We start from the raw sequence: 11,054 nt of genomic DNA, 5'->3' as shown, positions 1-11,054 counted from the left end.
ATCTCTCCCAACCCAGGGATTCAGTGATTCTGTGAAATGCTTTTCCTGGCACCATGGCAGGTCCCACGGGCACTCACAGGCCCAAAGAGCTCAGCTGGTGTTGCCAAACCACAAAGCTTCCAGAGAATGGAGTATTTTGTTCACATAGATGTCCACAGCAAATGTTGAAAGAAAACAGGTTTCTAAACAAATCTGCAATCTCCTCCACCGCTATTTGCAAGTTTCCTGTTTGATGGGGAAAATTCAGATTTAGTTTACACCCTGTGGATGTACCTCAGACTGAAGCACTGGAGAAGCAGCTCTATTTCCATGGAATGGGTTGGGTGGGAAGGGACCTCAAAGCCCATCCAGTGCCACCCCAGCCATGGCAGGGACACCTCCCACCATCCCAGGCTGCTCCAGCCCCAGTGCCCAGCCTGGCCTTGGCCATTGCAGGGATGCAGGGGCAGCCCCAGCTGCTCTGGCAATCCCAGCCCATCCCCTCCCCACCCTCCCAGCCAAGAATTTTTTCTTTAAACCTCATCTAAATCCAACCTCCTCCACCTTAAAGCCATTCTCCTTTGTCCCATTTTCCCCCTCTCTTTTATTCTACAAGGGTCAAAAACAAAAATAGCTCAGGTAGAGACAAATCCATGAATTTTCAAGCTCCAAATGCCCACAATCCATCCCCATTTGGGTTAGGAAGGTGCTGAATACCTTTGGAGCACTCACAAACTCAGCGTTGTGAACCTGAATTTGCAGTGCCATCCACACTCCCCCTACTGCATCTCATCCCCTGTCACTTCATTCCCTTCACAAGAGTATTTTTTCCACCAAATCCTACATTTTGCTGCCCCCCACCCCCTTATATTTTGCACTGTGGCAAAAAATTCAGCTACAACCTTTAAGATGATCCATTTACAGGCATCAACTTCACAATTACACTTTGAACCGCAATCAAATTTGAGATTCAGCAAGAATTTCTCTTTACACTGAGGACTCATTTTCCCCCACACAGTTTGTATTATATTTTTTTTCTCTGTTTTCTAGTGCAGATGAGCAATTCCTTTTGCCAGCCCGCTGTCAGCTTCCTACCTCCCCAATAAAACACCAAGAAAATTAGATTATGTCAATTTTTAAGAGAAAACTGTTAACATTAATGAATAATAAATGTTTCATTTCTGTAAATTTGCTTTTCCTGATGCCTCCAGCCAGGCTGGGTGGATAACTGCCTGCCTATTTTACCTGCCCTAGGGCCAGCCCTGTTAAGTGTGATTACTGCTAAGCTATGGATGGCAAACTGAGGCTTAATTATCCATTTCCTGACTAGAAAATTTGTTTCACAGGAAGAACATTGCAGTAACAGTATGTGGGCATTATGCTTCTGCAGATTCTTTTTTATGAAGCAAAACTGAAGGAACAGATAATGCAAATACAAGTTTTAGGAAATTAATGCTCAGTTAGGACTAGATAATTCTTACAGGAAAGGAGGGTTGAAGACCCTGCTGGTTTTGTCCACAACCGTGGGTGTTCAGCATCTTGGTGTCTCTAGAAAAGCCTTTTTTCTTCTGCTCCCCAACATCAGAGCAGACTTATGTAAATATTTGTGGTTAAAGGCAGAAAAGAGTATTACAGGATGCACAGGTGCAGCTTGGAAATCCAGGAATAATCCTCTTTTCCTTCTGGATCAGGTTTCTTTGAGCGTGCAATTCACTTTTCTTCACTCAGACTCGCTCATTCAAATGAAAATATTCATTAAAGACAGTGGGAAACACCACAAAAAAAAAGAAAAAAGGCAAGTGGATCAAATTTAAATAGTTCTCATCTGATCAGGAAAAAGAACATTTTAGTGAAGTGCAATTGAACTGAGTGCTGAATCACTGGGGGGGAATCAAACAAAGCTCCAGTTTTCACAGGAATCCACAGTAAACTTCCCACCACCTGTTCCTAGGGCTCTGTGCTGTATCACACACCTTGTTGAGGCTCCCAGTTCCTCACTTTAAAACACCTTTGAAGCTCCAAACACACAGTTTGTGGTACCAACTGCTCAAAGCAGCGTGGCTGAAAGCCTGTCCTGCTCAAAGCTCCAGCTGCATTTCATGTGTGGCCAAGGCAGGACTCACTGATGTACTGACCTGTTCCTCCAGCAAAAACACCAAAAATCTGTTGAACAGCAGCAGCCCTGGGCAAAATCCAGAATTTCTGGGATACACAAGATCCCTTCCTCCCAAAGAAATTGGGTGAGGTTTTCACTGATTTATGGTTTGGGTGAGAGTTAAAGGATAATTCTTTTACTGCTCACTCAGAAATCTGCAGGCAACAAATGCTGGGGAGATACTACACAAAAGTATTGTAAAACTCTGCTGAATATGTTTCACAATTTATCACATTAAGGCTGGAAAAGACCCATAAATTCATCAAGTCAAACTGTTCCTTCAGCACTGCCAAGGCCACCACTGACCCACATCCCCATGTGCCACATCCACAGGATGCGGAGGGAATGGAGGGATTTAATGTCCTCCTGGGCAGCCCTTCGCAGGAGGAACTGTTCCTGTTACCAGAATCTAAACCTCCCCTGGCCCAGCCTGAGGCCGTTCCCTCTGCTCCTGTCCCTGTTCCCCAGCTGTCCCCTCCTGGCAGGGACTTGTGCAGAGCCACAAGGGCCTCTGAGCCTCCTTTGCTCCAGGTCAGCCCCTTCCCAGCTCCCTCAGCCCCTCCTGGTTCTCCAGCCCCTTCCCAGCTCCCTCAGCCCCTCCTGGTTCTTCCCAGCTCCTTTCTGGATCTGCTCCACCCCCTCAATGCCCTTCGTATCACATAAGGCTCAAAATTGCCCTCAGGATTTGACATGGGACCTCAGCAGTGCCCAGCACAGGGGGATTCATGTTATATTTATCACGTAATTATCATACACGCTTACATCTAGATAATAAAATCTACAGTACAGCATTAAAACTATCAAAATCACCCCTCAGGAAAGAAAATTAAGGGGATTATTTTGTTCTGTTATTCTCCGTGTTACACCACACCAAAGGACCTGAAATACAAACCGGAGTACAACAAGGTACAGAAAAGTACAGCTTTAGCCAAAAGACAATTGTGAACAACAAAGGATTTGTGGAGTTAAACAAAGGAAGCAGTTGCTAGAAGCAACAAATAATAATTTCAGCAGAGCATTGTGGATGTCTAGAAAGCTCAGTCTCCTCTCTGCGGGAAACAGCTGCAATGTGCCAAGGAAACATCAGTATTAAAAAGTAGGAGGAAAAAAAAAGCAGAGTAAAAAGAAACCTAATAGAAAGCAGTTACTCCCATTGCTGACGGCCATGGCCACACAGCAATTCCAGCACTTGCTTTCTCATTTGGGTTCGAGCCCTTGGGATCGCTGCAGCATTTGGGGTGCCCCGACAGCCGAGGCCGAGCAGAGCAACAGGAGAGAGCGGCACTGAGCCCAAGGGTTCCGCCAGGCGGGAACAGCGAGAGCCGGGGAACAGCACCAGGGAAGGGAGGAGAGGGCAGCATGTGAGGGGAACAAGGTACCTGAGAAGGGAGGTCAGCATGTGAGGGGAACAAGGTACCCCAGAAGGGAGGTCAGCCTGTGAGGGGAACAAGGTACCCGAGAAGGGAGGTCAGCATGTGAGGGGCAGAACAAGGTACCCGAGAAGGGAGGAGAGGTCAGCGTGTGAGGGGAGGAACAAAACACCTGAGAAGGGAGCAAAAGGTCAGTGTGTGAGGGGCGGAACAAAACACCGAGAAGGGAGGAGAGGTCACCATGTGAGGAACAAGGTACCCGAGAAGGGAGGAGAGGTCAGCCTGTGAGGGAGGGGAATAAAACACCTGAGCAGGGAGGAGAGGACAACGTGTGAGGGGAAACAAGGTACCCGAGAAGAGAGGTCAGTGTGTGAGGGGGAACACAAAACACCGAGAAGGGAGCAGAGGTCAGGGTGTGAGGGTGAACAAGGTACCCGAGAAGGGAGCAGAGGTCAGGGTGTGAGGGTGAACAAGGTACCCGAGAAGGGAGGAGAGGTCAGCGTGTGAGGAACAAAATACCCAAGAAGGGAGGTCAGTGTGTGTGAGTGGGGGGAACAAAATAACCGAGACGGAGGAGAAGATCAGCATGTGAGGGGGGGAACAAGGTACCCGAGAAGGGAGGCAAACCAGGTACTCTAGAAGGGAGGAGAACAAGGTACCCGAGAAGGTCAGCGAGTGAGGGGAGGAACAAAATACCCGAGAAGGGAGGAGAGATCAGCGTGTGAGGGAGGGGAACAAGGTACCCGAGATGAGAGGTCAGTGTGTGAGGGGAACAAGGTCCCTGAGAAGGCAGGAAAGGTCAGTGTGTGAGGAACAAAATACAAGAGAAGGGAGGTCAATGTGCGAGGGGGGCAACAAGGTACCCGAGAGGAGAGGTCAGCATGTGAGGGAGGGGAACAAGGTACCCGAGATGAGAGGAGAGGTCAGTGTGTGAGAGAGGGGAACAAGGTACGAGAGATGAGAGGCATCATCTCCCACATTCACTGCCCAGCACATGCTGCCCTGAGCAGAGAGCTCCTCGGCACTGTCAAGCTGAAAATGATCCCAGGAATTGCTGCAGTGAGCGAGTCTGAAGCGCACGTTGTTGGGAGGATCAAGTGTTGACTTCCCAGAGGCGTGGAAGATGCGTTTAAGTGCTCTGCAAGCAATAACCCGTGACAAATGCACTCATTTGTTACTGCCTTCCCCCTCAAAGCTGGAAACACAATATCACACAGTGGCTTTGACACTGAGCATTTCAAGGACTGGGCCTTGCCGTGAAAATGCCAAGCAACACCTGAGATCAAAGAAACATTTTGAACACATTTACCTTATCAGCATTTAAGTCCCTGTGTTAATCAGAATAAAATGCATAAGTGAGGAAACAATAAAATCCACTCCTTTCTGAAATTCAGCTGTTTATTCATACTTCCCCCTGCTTCCAACCTTATTTTTATGGGTGTAAAAAAAGAGCCTATCCAGAGCAGTTCAGCACAAATTCTTCCTCCTGACTGCCCTTACACCCCACAAGACATCACAAGCAGCTCCATTTCAAGAGATCACATCGAAAATGTTTTATAAAGCTCCCTGGGACAAGAACAACTCTACTTCAACCCACTGCGTCTCCACTGAGCTACAAATTTCCACAGGTTCATTAAACTAAATGGACTTATTTCAATTTTATAATTGAAAACTGTTGTCTTAAAGACAAGTCCCAAATGGGGTGATCTACAGCTTCCAGCACTATTTAACCTCAAAGTGTATAATCTGATAATTCATGTTTTGAAACCTCTCCAGAGGCTCATGGAAACCACTGTAAAAGTTGGGTCCTTATAAAACAAAGCCAGACAGAAGGAAAAAAAAATAAGACTCCAAAAGGTATTTAACAATTTAACTTGGCAGCAACATATTGAATGTTTTCTCATTATTTTCACAGGTTAATGGATTGTTGCTGTGAAATTCTGGATTTGTGGAAATGAATTAAACCATTGAGGAAAGATATTTCTTCACAGAGACCATGAGGTGCTGGAAAGCAGGTAATCAAAAACTGTAGAGTCCAAGTCAATGGGCATGGGGAATGTATTCTAAAAAACTGATTGAACAATTATAAATAATAAATTGAAAAAGAAGTGAAATCCTGAGGCCAGCACCTTCCACCCTCACCAAGGGGAATGACGGTACAGCCTGCAGGGAACTCCCTCTCCCTTGTGCAAAGAAATAACTCACTACAAGAACAGCAGCACCAAGTCTGTTCACAATCCTGTTAAGCACCCAGAGCAAACAGAGCATTTTAAAACATTTTCCTCCTCTACTTACATTCCATTAATCTTTCATGCTGTTTACACAGTTGGTTAGAGCATTTTCAACAGAACCTGGTGATCTTTTTATCATTGAGGACTTGCAGATGGGTACAGGAGACATGCAGCAAAAAGGCTGAGCAGCCTCCAACCATCTAAATAAATACCAGCAGGGAATTCTTTATTTTGCTAAATTAACCAACATTTAATCAAATTTCCTCACCCCAATACAAATGATGCCAGGGGAGGGAGTGATCAGCTGGTTTCTGAAACAAAGACTGGACTGCAGTGGCTTCAGCAGAATTGCCCTCCTTCAGATGGCTCCAACAGCAGCTCAGGGAGAGTTTCAATCCCACACACAGGAAAACCCCAGGGACACCAAGCAGCTGCACATTTCCCAGGTAGGAACAGGGATGGAGGCAGCAAACAGCCCCAGGAGATGCCACTTCCACCTCCAGGCACAGAGGGACTCAGCTGCCCCTCCACTGAGACCCTGTCCAGGACAGGAAAGCACAGGGACCAGCTCTTCTTTTGGCAATTAATTTTAGATCCAAAAAATAAATCAGCCATTCCATGTATTAGCACATTCCCAGGAGAAAGTCAAAGCCCTGAGGATCAGCATTTCCAGATCTGCAAGAGCAGAGGCTGGACAGTGCTGCTCAGACCTGTCACCTGGATAACTGAAGCATAAAGAATATTTTGGGAGCCACTCTCCATGCTGAACCACGAACCTATCCTTGGTATCACACCTGCAGCAGGAGGCTTGGGGAATTTCATCATTCACCTGAAGGTTTCAAAGCTGCACCAGAACCAAGAGCTGTTGAAGGCAACAGCTCTGAAAGATTTGAAAGCACAATCACTTCCTAACAAAACCCAGTATTTGCACTTCCTAGTTTTGCCAGGGTGGGTTCAACTCCAGCTCTGCACTGGCTAAAGCTAAAATAAGAGCTGAAAAATGAAGTACTTGGAGCTTTTAACTTGGCACAGTCACACACCTCTTGTCCTTTTTCTATGTGGTTGTGTATTCACATTTACTCATTTTTAAATGCAACCAAGGGTCTGTATCAATCTACAGCCCAACACTTGCAAAATACCTAAACATTTTATACAAGTGCCTGGAGATCATTTCAAGGAAATTTATAGTTTACAACCACACTCTGCCATATACAATTTATTTTCAGGGAATTTCTGAAGTACTTTTCTCATAGAAGAACTGCTACCTTTATAACACTGGAAAACACCATTTGCAATAAAATTGGTTTTAAGAGACCATTACAGATCAGAATAACTCGAGTTTATTCCTTGTAGCAGCTATTTCTCAAATGCTACAGCTCCACATTGCTGTTCCTCACTCTCCATCACAAACTGGCATCTCAGCTCTACTGGTTTAGACACAGAAAAGACCAAATGCCAGGTCATCAGCAAAAATCCATTCAGCAAGTTCACTTATAATAAAAATAATGGACACAAGCACTAAAGAAAAAGAATCTCACTTGTGAAAAATAAAGCATGGTCAAGGTTTTTTGCCTGAAATCTCAACTTCTGCAGAGATCTGTTGGGTGCTTCTGTGAAAGCTCAGCACCAAAATTTCACTGAGGTCTTATGGAGTCACTGCTAAAGTTTGTTTTCCCCCAATTAAAGAAGCTATTAAAGGCCAGTTTTAAAAAATAGCAACCTTTAATTGGGAAGAAAAACGCCCAACAATAAATAAAAAGCAGACACATTCACCAATTAAAAATCTGACAAGATCTCTCTGTCTTAAAAAAAAAAACAAAAAACATTTGCTAAATGCCAGGTTGCTTGTTTCAGAATACAAAACCTGCTTCAACCAGCTACCAACAAAACAAAAGGTTAGGAAAAATCAATATACAAACACGTGTTTGTCCTCTGAGTGATAAAAGAAAACATTGCCCGAGTTGTCCTCCAGCAGGAGAGCCAAATTTGCTCTGTTATCTCCATGGTTTCTAAAAAGCCATTGCCAAGGCCCCTGGGATCAGCAGGAGATTTCTGAGACAGCATCTTTTATTTAAGGAAATGGAAGGATCTTTCTCATCCACGAAGGAATGAGCAGGTTTTGGAGGTGGGTGTGCTGAGGAATGAGCACAAGTGCAGCAGCACAGCGATAGAAGCTGTAGAGCCCTGACATCCAATATCCACTCTGGAAGTCACAATCCCAGGAACTCTTTACTTGTAGCAAATAATGCTCATTTCTTCTCAGCACTCTGAGGACAAGGACAAATTGAAGATACTTCCAATAGCTGTAAAAACACAGGGAAAAGAAGGAAAGCTCCCTGGAGCTGCAGTTAAAGTGGGAATTTAAGGGCAGACTTTGCAAACACTCATTAAGCTTCCCAGACACTCTTTACTTCCAAAAGATTTATTGTTGTGGACAATCCCTTTATTTCTCCTTTGGGAGAAACAAGAGAGGAACTGACCAAGAACTCAGTGTGACCCCAGCACTGCTGGGGGTGGAACTACACCTTCCTAAATCTGGGAATTCCCTGGGAGCTCCTGGCTCTTTTGGGATGGATCAGTCCTGTCCTGGGACAGCTGCACACTCCTGACAGTTCCAAATTAATCCATCCTTGAGGCTGCCTTTAGTCTCCGTTCTTGGCAACAACTGGAAAACCAAGGTGAATTCCATGAGTGCAGGGATCCTCCTACAGGAAACAACTCACAAAGAGCCAATGTGTTCCCTGACACAACAGGAAAAGTGACACTTCAGAGGGACAGAAAGGGATTACAAGTGGGACTCTCTTTCCTGTTGGGTTTTCCTTCATCTCAGAGCTTTCTGCATTCAGAGCTGCTGAAAAGCAGCACCACAGAGAGCAGGGATGACTTAAAATTCCCAAACCCCATAAAACTCCATTTCTGACTGGATTTTAGTGCTGCTATGCAAGTTAAACTTGGTCGTGGATCTCGCCCCAAACATTCTCCCTGGAACTGAGACACTTTCTCCTGGCAACTCCAGTCACAGAACTACAAGAATCCCTAAATCTGGGATCACAGAAAAAGGAATTATTCAGTCTCTTGTGAGTGAGAGCTGCTGAGCTCAAGTAAATATCAAAAATTATCCCTTCATTAATAAAATAATTTCTGTTTACAGAAAGCCTTTCAGCTTCACACTTCAAAGCATTTCATAGACAATACGAAGAGATTTTGCAGACCTAACAATGTTTGGTTTTTTTGGAAAACATCCCTGTCTTTGCTATAACCAAGTAAAACATCAATACTTAAAGAAGCTCCTCTGGTTTTGTTTGTTTACAGTTTGCTGGTTTTCATCCACTGTTCCCTTTATGGACCTTTCACACAGCAACAAGGGAGAAATAAACAGCCTGCATAAACAGGGACATGCAAGTGTAAATCCACAAGGATTGGCAGAAGCCTCTGTTATGCATAAATGTTTTGGAAATAAAGCCATCAACAAAAGGAAACTCAGCCACATTTCAAACCAACAGCTCGCTGGTAAGATTTGTAATATTTCTCTGAAGCTGAGTAAAATTACATTTAAGCCACACAGGTTTAAATTTGTCTGCAGTGGTATTTTATGACCATACAAACCAGTAAAAAATTCACCTGTTGCTTGGCAAGTGCATCCTCACCTGAGCTCCTACACAAAAACAACATCTGGAGAAAAGTGATTTAAATTCCTTTTCACACCATTTGCTTTCTGCACTTGGCTAAGCCGAAGAAACATCAATATTATTACCACAACACTTTTTCCTTCCTCTGCAATCAGTTCTACCCTCAGGTTTTCATGGTCTGGCTCAACCTGACACGTCAAGCTCTGCAGAGAATCTCTACATCCAACCCAAGTTCTAATTAAATTCTGGAAGTTTAGTTATCAGGCTGTTCTATTGAATAACTTTAATTTCATAAAGTCAATAACTCAGTGTTGTGTCTAAAAACTGGTCCTAAACTAGCCAAGGTATCAGTGCCTGGAAGCCAAAGATTCTGAGACAAACATTTCTTTTCATTTGCAGAACAGAGCACTGTGAGCTCACTCTTCTGGTTTTAAATAAATTTAATAAGCCTGGATTCATTAAAACACAGGTACAAAAGGAAGACCTTAAAATACTCTTGGAAATTACAGGAACCATGGAAAAAGATGATTACAACAGGAAATGCTGCACAACAAGTGCATGTTTATTATTCTTCCACAGACAGTGGCACCAGCTGCTTTGTTTTTATAGAACCAACATCTCCCTCAAGTTCTGCAACATTTCAAAGGCCAGAGCGATGAAAAACAATTTAATTTTGTCCTAAACATTATAATTTACAGGGGATATTTAAATCATAACTTTTCCTAGATACAGAACTAGTGCCACAATAACTTCTCCAAAGTAACAGAATGACTACAGATTCTCTCCAAGACACTGGAGTAGGAGCCAAAGTTTGGGAGCTCATTACAACTGCCAGCATCCTGCTGGTGAGACTGCAGCTGCCCACACCCACTGTGTGAGAGCATTCAAAACATGTGAGAACATTCAAAAACACGTGAGAACATTCAAAACATGTGAGAGCATTCAAAACCTTCAGCGTGGGCAATCAGCTGCCAATCCTCTGCGTTTAAGCAGCACAGGAAAGATTTACAAGCAGTTAAAGAAAGTACTGGGGAGGAAAAACTGAATTCACTTCCAGGTGTATCACAGAACCATCCTCCAGCAGAGCCAAGCTCAGCAATGTGGGCAGACAAAAATCAGTGGCTAAACAGGACTGGACACAACTCCTTGTTTTCACTGCCCACAAGACAGACATGGAAGCAGCAGCACTTTGCCCACTCTGGCAGTCCCACACAGGATGGAGTCCACCCACTGGACTCACAGGTCCTCCAGATTTCCAGCCAGATGAATTTTACTCAGTTTGAAGGTGGGGGTGTCACTTATGGACCCCACAGCAATAACATGACAGTGCCTTGGCCTTCATGAATGGAATTAAACTGGTACCACCTGCTGGGTTTATTCACAGCATCAGTGAGTTTGGAAAAGATCTCCAAGACCACTGAGTCCAACCCGTGACAGAACCTCACCAGAGCACTGAGTGCCACATGCAGCATTTCTGCAAGACCTCCAGGGATGGGGGTCCACCACGGCCCCTGGAGTGACAGGGTCCCTACAGTGTTTGAAGACCTTTCTTGTGCAGAAATTCACCATAAAATCCCCCCTGAGGCTCCCCTGGCCCAGCCTGAGGCCGTTCCCTCTGCTCCTGTCCCTGTTCCCTGGAGCACAGCCCGACCCCCCCGGCTGTCCCCTCCTGGCAGGGACTTGTGCAGAG

General features: G+C 44.8%; 1 protein-coding gene across 2 annotated transcripts in view; it reads right to left on the bottom strand.

Moving 5' to 3' along the window:
* The window catches only part of EXOC4 (exocyst complex component 4), a 372,421-nt gene that overhangs the window by 360,289 nt on the left and 1,078 nt on the right, over positions 1-11,054 (bottom strand). The window lies entirely within an intron of this gene.

The sequence above is a fragment of the Geospiza fortis genome, unplaced genomic scaffold (assembly GCF_000277835.1).
Source record: "Geospiza fortis unplaced genomic scaffold, GeoFor_1.0 scaffold61, whole genome shotgun sequence".
NCBI classification, from domain to species: Eukaryota; Metazoa; Chordata; class Aves; order Passeriformes; family Thraupidae; genus Geospiza; species Geospiza fortis.
The sequence above is the reverse complement of the archived record's forward strand: the minus strand, read 5'-3'. Positions and strand labels throughout refer to the sequence as shown.